We start from the raw sequence: 9,243 nt of genomic DNA on the forward strand, positions 1-9,243 counted from the left end.
AAGTCACTCCTGCAATCAGCAGCATTGGGAAAGTCACCTTTAACAAAATGGAAAGACAAACAACATACTAATTATTTGTGCGACTAGACGTGTGTTATCTATTTGATTGAGTTGTGTGAATTATCCCAAATTATTTTAATCAAGGTATCATGTCATTTGGTCTCCGTCAATGTAGTCACATCCCTTTGCACAAACGTCAGCATTGTAGTCGTCTGCCAAGCTGTAATAAATTGACTTTTTGTCTGATTTTAAGCCACGTTTTTTTCAATACATTTTTTAGATCTTTGTCTTTTTTATCTGTACATTTGAACCAGATGAAAGATTTGAATCATCGGACATCAGATTGGATCTTAATTGATCAGAGAAACAAGCTGAGCAAAGGTTAGCAGCAGCTCGGCCCGCAGCCCCTCCTGTATAACGAACGGCATCGGAGGAGGAGGAGGAGGAGGAGGAGGAGGAGGAGGAGGAGAAGGAGAAGGAGAAGGAGAAGGAGGAGGAGGAGGAGAAGAAGAAGAAGAAGAAGAAGAAGAAGAAGAAGAAGAAGAAGAAGAAGAAGAAGAAGAAGAAGAAGAAGAAGAAGAAGAAGAAGAAGAAGAAGAAGAAGAAGAAGAAGAAGAAGAAGAAGAAACATTCCTTTATTAGTCCCACAGTGGGGAAATTATTCTCTGCATTTGACCTGTCCCTGTATATATAGGGAGCAGTGGGCTGCCAATGACAGGCGCCCGGGGAGCCCGGGGGTACAGTGTCTCGCTCAGGGACACTTCGACACAGGACACGGTGCAGCTCTGCGAATAGTGAATCCTGCAATCAAATCAAATCAAACGTTGAAATTTATAAACAACCGCCGTTGACCAAAGTGCTTAACAAAATACAAATTAATACAAAGCAAACAACATGAACAGAGGAAAAACAATAAACATATTTGTGCACATAATAGTATTACAATCTGCAAAAGTGCTGCACAACAGAAGATGAGGTCAAGCTCAAATGAATCAAAGGCCAAGGAGACATGACGGTAATCGTGGCAACGACTCCCGTGATCTCATGCTACTTCACAAGATCACAAAACTTCATCTTTTGTTATTGTTTTGATGATGAGACCCCTACCGGCAGACAATTACATACTGTGCCTTTAAAGTTGGCGTTTCAAATGAAAATAAAAACAGTTGCTTAATTTATGCCTCAGCCTGATGTGTTTGAGTCCAGGTCGAGTGCTGTTGCTCGGTGCGTCCTCAGAGCGATGGCTGCCTCTACACGGCTGGCCACACTGACTGAATAACTGAACATAGTTAATGAATAACTAATACACACAATTAAACAGCTATCTGACAAAGAGCTACATTGTTGATGGAGGACCAATCAGTGATGTTGAACATGACTACTCTCAGATGCTTTTCAAGATAGTGCCAAGCTTGTTTGGTGCTGGTTGTTATACCACAAACCCTCTGAGTTTAGTTCGGTAGTTTTATCAAAGCTTCTTTTTTTCTTCACCATTCTTTGTTGAAGCAAAATGTAGCAAAGTACTCAATGTTGGGAGCTACCATGCAGATATCATGCAGTTCTGAGTTTTCTGGTGTGTGCTCTCACTGCAACATCTACAAACCAAGTTTTAAGTGCTTAACAATCAAGGTCACCGTCAAAACCAAACATGTTTACGTTGTAAAACATATTACCGGTCCCCAAGATTCTGCTGTAGTTGGTAAAGCTTCAAAATATCTGAAGCATTTCTTGTTCAACGCTAACTCTGCCTAGTTTTTGGTCATAATGACTGTCAGAATTTGGAATGGCTGGCATTTTAACATAAACATAAACACCAGTACGGTATAAATAATAATATAAATGGTGTGTTTCAATATTTATAGAGAAAGTTACAAAGTGCTCGGGTTATTTAACTGAGATGCATCATTGTGTGTCTTCCCTTGGGTCGTGCCTTGGCGTAGCATCCACTACTGATGTGTTGACTTTCTGTTACGTAAATCCCAAAAGATCATGGCGCAGTCTGGTGTAACTGTGCCAAAATGGAAAAAATAGCAAAAACCCAAAGTGAACTCACTGTCTACAGCCTGAAAACATTCATGGGCACAACAAAGAACCAAGTACGAGATAAAAAACTAAAAACATATCAGTCTGATGCTGCTTTCACATGGAATCAGGCATTCGGTAGGCAGCGGAAGGCAGCATGGGAAAAAAACAGACATTGTTTACAAAGAATGGAATAAAATATATAAAATTAAATAATTTTGTGACTATTATTTATGAGCTATTCTGGTAATGCATAAAAGCAGCTTTCTCTATTTTATGTTGCAAAGTTAAAAAAAAGTTTGTGAGCTACGTAACAACCACTTCCACATCCAGCACCAGCAAAGGTTGATGGATAAAAAATGTACTGAAAAATATATGAAAAGAAAAATATATTTTGGACAATTTGTACATGATTGTCATCCATTTTGGCACTTTTTTTGTACAAGAACAGAGAGCGGTTTGAAATCATTTTTTATTCATACTCAGCAGGAAAACGCATGCTGTGGGCATGTGAGCTGTGGCCATGGCCTGTTTTTGACGAGAATTAATGGGAAATAGATGCAAACCTGACAGTCTGGCCTCTCTAATGAGCCCATTTACATCTAAATGTGATGCTTTTCTGGGAACTGAAACGGTCAAAGATATCTTCCATGAACTTTTTCAACTTCAGAATAAAACAAATGGTACAAAGCAATGCCGTTCGCCATCCAATGTCCGTCATACTAAGACACAAAGCATTTGGTAACAATTGAATTGTCCAACTGTGTCTTCTGACATGTGAGACTCATCAATCCTCACACTTTCCTCATCAATGAAAAAATAATTAGAAATTGGGTTTTGCTAAAAAAAAAAAAACAGTCAGAAAAACTCCACAGAGCCATTAGAGGTCTAAATATCTTCGGATGATTTCAGAATCCCTTTTGATGTAAATCCATTGGTTCTGCTATAGATATGTCTCAAACTTCCCCTTTGACCCCATTCATATAAAAGCCTTGAAATGCTCTTCAAAAGGGTTTGTTACCCTGCAGAGGTCAGTAGGCTATTACGTATGGCTGACTCACATTTTTCCAAATCAGCCGACTTTTGGCCAAGAAATAACAGGTCAAACCAATGAATTTAATGAACTCTCCCAGACACAATGAATGCCTCTTGCCATTTGAACCCCAATAAAGGGATATGGGGCAGGTCAGCCAGCCCTTTCAAGGGTTTTGTACACAAATGTGACAGAATGCAGTTGCTTCAGTGTCTGCGCTGACAAGTTGTTCAAAGTGCTGGGGATGTCAGTGATAGTGCCTCCGTCCACACTGCCCCCTTTGTTCCCCATTTTGTGTCTGTTGCTCTTTCATCAACAGTCCCACAAGTACAAAAGCGAAAGAATGCAAAGCGTCTTTTGCGATGTTCAATGTTTGCCTCATTTCTCTATGCCGAATTTTATGCTGTAGGCCGACACGCAGGAGACTTTATTGTCGGGAAAACAAAGCCGAATTACCGCGCAGAACAACTTCTGATGGTGACTCGCTACTCCTCCCTCCTTTTCACCACTTTATTTCTCGGGTCCTCCCCTCTTGCCTCCCCTCATTCACTTTCTCCTTCATTCATTGTCTTTTTTTCTTTTTGACTTTTCATTTTTTGATGCTCTGATGTTTCCAGTAGGTTTAATTCAGAAAATCAAAGGATGAGAGAACGGAAAAACAAAAGGAAGATAGCTAAATGTCCGACTATTTCAACTTCTATCTTAAACTTTAGCAAAAGTATCAGCATCAAATATGTTTAATTGATGCAGCTGCCAAGCCGTTTTGTGCTTGGTCGAGAAAAAACATCTTTAGGCATATGGTATGTGTGTGTTCACTTAATTGAATCAATTGGAGGCCATGGGAAACCACCGAGGGGGGTAAGGGTTCGGGAGGAGGGAGGTCAGAGAGTTAGAGCAGGAGGGAGGGGGGCTAAACACTCCAAAAACTACTCATGTAACCATTACTTACCAATTTTCAGCTCAGCAGTTCATTATCACCTTGTTTCTCTAAACAACAGGATGAGGATGAGCTTCAGGGAAAACTCTTAAAGGAAGCCGACTCAAAGACCACTGAGATTCCTTTAAGTTTATGGTTTTCTCATTAATGACCTCCTGCGGTTTGGCCCATTTCCTTTCCATTCATCTCACATTAGCCTCCTTTCAGAGGTCACCACTGTTTTGGGATACAAATGTTTAAATGTCAACACAAACTTTCCTAACATTTGAAAACTGAACCATTGTCATTTTGCCCACTTTTCAGCCACATAACCGAAAGAAATCTTAGGATACATTTTCTCTTTTCAGTAGTTTCTGAAGTTTTTGTTTTACATGTTAGTTGGGTGGTTGGTGGCTGGTTACATTTCCCAAACCTCAAATCGTGCCCACTCTTCACAGGATGGATTTGAGTCTTTTTTGAGCATCACTTTCAGGGCAATGAATGAGAAATTTAGGGACATTTGCATAAATAACAGCCGACACCCAGTATGATTTTCATAACTTTTCTTCTCAAATTTCTATTGCGCGCATTGTGATTTGGAGAGAGCTTTTGTTTGATTTTTTTCCCCACACTTTTCGGTTGTTTCATTTTACTTCTCTCCCCCCTCCCTCCATCGTTAATGACCTCTGTGACGGCTTTTTACTCCGTCTCACACACTGCTTTTGACTAAACGGGGAATATATGGCTCGGTCTCAAGAGTTATGACGTACGCAGTGTGAAGAAGAGGTTTGGGCTAATTCAATGTCTGTATATGACCATATATGTGAGAGTCTGCGTTATGACGGGTCACTGCCCATCGCACAGGGTCCCCCAGTTTTCTGCAGATGCGCTCTATTCAGGAGGCGACACGCGGCGGGACGCTGCTGGGAGGTAGTTACTATTTCTCCATTACCATAGAAACTAACACACTGGCTTTCAGCTGGACTAGGCCAGGGGTCCACTGACACCAACTTTCACACTACTCCAAGTCCTGACAAAACCCCAAATAGATCCCAGTGCACTGAATAATACCCATTTGTACCCAGTTCAATGACAGCAAAATACTCAATGCTATGACACCGAAAAATAAGAGGCCTCCTTTTTGGGACACTTTTTATAATGAGCACAATGGTGATGGGATGAAGACTTGGGCACTGGTATGAAGTGAAGCCTTCAAGGAAAAACTATTTTTATCTGGGAAATGCAAGCAACAGGTTATCAATAGATCCACGTTTATCTGGTCCAAGAGCAGTGTATAGGGTGTTGTCAATTGAAGCCGTTTCTCTCGCTGTGTTAAGTGTTTAGGCAATAACAGATAATTCACAATTTAGTCCAAGATGAATAGAATAGTTTGATGTTTTGGGAAATATGCCTATTTGCTTTCTTGCCAAGGGTGAAATGAGAAGAGTGATACTGCTCTAATGTCTGTACTGTATGAAGTTACAGCAAACAGCCGGTTAGCTTCACTTAGCATAAAGGCTAAAAACAGTGGAGGTGAAAACGCTAATCTTGCTCTGTCCATTGGTACTAAGAGTCACTTACCAGCACCTGAAAGGCTAAGGTTGGCTATTTAATTTCTACAAAGACTGAAATGTAAAAACGACAACTTGTGGTTTCATGCCAGACTTACTTTGGCAAAGTAACTGTGGTTTGCTAAGCTAAATGGCTGCTGGCAATAGCTACTTATCTATCGTACAGACAATATCTTGATTAATGTTCAATTGTCAATGGGAAAAAGTGTGATTGTGTCAGTCTACTATCTTTCTCTGCTGGTCTGTACCCTTATCCGTGCTCTATACAACTATGTGAGTTTAAAGAAGCAATATATAACATCCAGAGCCTTAATATAGTAAATCCCTCAGGTAAACACTGATAGCGCTGTCAGCATTTTCGTCTTGTTTGTACCCTTAGCGCTGTTAGCACCGTCAGCTACGAGCCGGCGGCTCAGACGTCGCCCTGTTGAGAGCTGTTGAGATGCAATCGAAACGCTGCCAATCTCGTATTAGGCCCCTTTAATGCCAACAAATAGAATTTTCTGTCTATCCTTAATGCATTTTGTATGTATGGTATGGGTGATACATGGGCATTGTGGAAAGTACCACTGAAAAAACTAACACTTGGACACTGATGGGGAGTGAAGCAGTCAAGTAAAAACTGCAGAAGTTTACATTTTATGATGACAAATACAAGCAAAAGCAGGTTAACATTGTGTAAATTTGTGTTTTTTGTACAGTGCAGGTTGGAGTTAGTTGAACATCTTTCCTGTATACATCCTCTTTGCTCTACACTTCAGAATAGTTGCAGCTGCACAACTCCTTGGTTTTAATGTCAGAAATGTAATTTTCCTGTCCAGCCTTAATGTATGATGTATATATTACATGCTATGGGTAATAATTGGGCATTGTGGAAGGTACGAGGTCAGAGTTCACAATTGATCCTCTCACTCCTGGCAGGTGCAGCTCACAGGAGTGAGAGGAGGCGGCCCCTCGTCTCCCGCACCTCTTCACGCTGCTCAGCGAGAGAAAGGGAGGAGTGTAAATGAGTGCACTCCAGAAAGCCATCACCTGCTCCCTCCACCCTAAAATCCCCACTAACTCTGCCAGACAGAGATATCCAACAACCCCAGCTCAAATTCCTCCAACTCCGGTTAATGACAGAGACAGAGAGAGAGAGAGAGAGAGAGAGAGAGAGAGAGAGAGAGAGAGAGAGAGAGAGAGAGAGAGAGACTGACAGACAGAGAGAGAGAGGGAGGGAAAGGGAGGGAGGAAGAGAAGGGGAATTAAGAATTTTAACTATCAGCATCCATGCCGTGATTTAGTTTTTTCACCTGTTTTGTTGTTCCGAGTATGAACGCATTCATCGGCAGCAAAATGTACATTTGTCATGCCTATAGAGGGAACTGGAAGGGGCATTGAGTTTGTGCGCACAGAGAGCCCAAGGGTGAGGTTGTGTATTGATGGGTGCCCCTCCCAGCTTCTCCCAGATTCCCCCTCTATTGTGACTTTGAGTGAATGTATCCTCTTGCTAAGGGCACTGGAATGTCTTCTCAACTCGTGTGATGGATGGGGCCTTGTTTTGCACTCCTCCGCCCCTCCCTCTGAATCCCTCTTTCTCTCCCTCAGCCTTTGACTCTTTCATCGCATCCTTTTATTCGGCACCAATAAAAGTCAGTGATTCTTCATCAGCCGTTGTGCAGATCTGAGGGCCGCTGTTATTTTTCATCAGGAGTGTGTCACACATCACCATTCAGCCCCTCCGTCACACAAATTCAGACACTGGCACAGAGGCAGAAGCAGGTGGAGATACACCATCAATGAATTATTCAAATGAGACACTGGGCATATCCTTTAAATTAAATTTAAATACTTGGTTAATGTTGTTGCGTGGGTCTCTATTGCCATTTATGCACGAGGGTGATATACGGTTTTAGCTTGAACGAGTTCTAATAGTAGGAGTAGTAAAAAAGATATACTACGATTAACAACAGTGACAATAAAATAATAATAAAATAACAATGAATACAGATCACAAAGAGACAAATCTCTCCAAAATGGCATACACAATAATCAAACCGTAATGCATCATATTCCACTGTTCAGTAATTACAAGGCACCAAACTACAATATAGGGGCATAACTATTCAATTCAAGATTTTACTTAAGTAAAGAGAATAAAAGTATTAACTGCAAAATATACTAAAGAGTATTAAAGTAAAAGTACTTGTTGGCCAGAATGTTCCCTTTAACAGTTATATCATTGCAATATTATTGCTGACTCTTTCACACGTAAGCAGCATATTAATGTTCCAGTTGGTGGAGGTGGAGCACATTTGAGCTACTTTATATGCTGTTGGGTAGTTTAAGTACGGTACCTCAAATTGTACTTAAGTACAGTACTTGAGTAAATGTACTACTTTCCACCACTGCCCCGGGTCATTTGAATGTATCACATCACCCTGACTATAATATAATATCTACCTGAAGAATAATACCATCAAACAAAGTAAAGACAGTTTTGAAAGGATTTCTTTGAACATTCTCTTTAAAATTGCACATCCAGAGACACACTTGACATTATTCAAATAATTTCCATTTAGCTTTATGCATTACAACCCAGTGCAGCACTTCCTGTTTCATCATAACATATTTACTCACTCTGCCATTCACCATGAAAGTATGAAGGCACCAGATGTTTGCAGGGAACCTGTATCCCTTGTCGCGTATCATCCCAAGAAGACAGCGAGAGTGTCTCTAAAAAAGTATTATTCAACGGAGTGTTACATAAGAAGCTCCAAACAGGAGTCAGTGCCTCGCAGATGAATCATCAGCTCAGTCATCATGTCAAACAACGATGCTCTGGTACTTACAGCACTTTATGACATTTTACACAATCTAAAAAGACTCATGCACACCTAAATACAAGCAGAAGTATCACTTAGACAAATATGAACACATTTCACTCTCAGCTTTATGCGTGGACACGCAGAAATGTCAATACTGATAGCACGTAAGCAACCCATTGTGGTTATTGTCAAATAAAATGTATCAGGTTTAGATTCAGTTATGGTACGTTGATCACAAGTACAGAGTACTTCAAAAACATAAAACATTTTTGAGAGGGAAAAATGTAGATTGTAGATGTAGTCAACATATTAGAGACCACAGACAAATAAATCCTGTAACCGTACTTGAAATATTGCATCATAGATAATATGATGATATTGCAATCACATACCTGTCGTTAGTTGGAATAACAATATTTATAGTTTATCTGATGAATTAAGCTTATTTATTACAGAAAGGGAAACTTATGTGATTGTAATCTTTTCATTCATTTTACAGACAGATTTGCAGATTTTGGCGTCTCAGTGTTTAAAATGAAGCGATGAATTTCGTCAGCTGATCGGCTTTGAGAGGTACGCATCTCTATCAAATGCTGCCATCCACTTTCATGTGGCTTGTGAGTCCATGCAGCCAGCTCCACTCGAGTAGATGCAATGGAAGATGTTACGACACTGTCTGACTTATTAGGCCTCGATCACCTTTGAAGTCATTAGTATTTTAAGATGTTTCTAATATTCTGTTCAGCGTCATAAATTCCCCTCAATAGCTCAATTTTAACTCCATAGCCTGTTCCAGTAGATAATGGCTCTGACTGAAGACGGCTCTGGTCTTTGCACTCGTCACCCTGCCGCCACTATCCTTCCGCATTATGAACCGATTCAGTGTGGGAG

The sequence above is a fragment of the Melanostigma gelatinosum genome, assembly GCF_949748355.1.
Source record: "Melanostigma gelatinosum genome assembly, chromosome: 14".
In the NCBI taxonomy this organism is placed as follows: Eukaryota; Metazoa; Chordata; class Actinopteri; order Perciformes; family Zoarcidae; genus Melanostigma; species Melanostigma gelatinosum.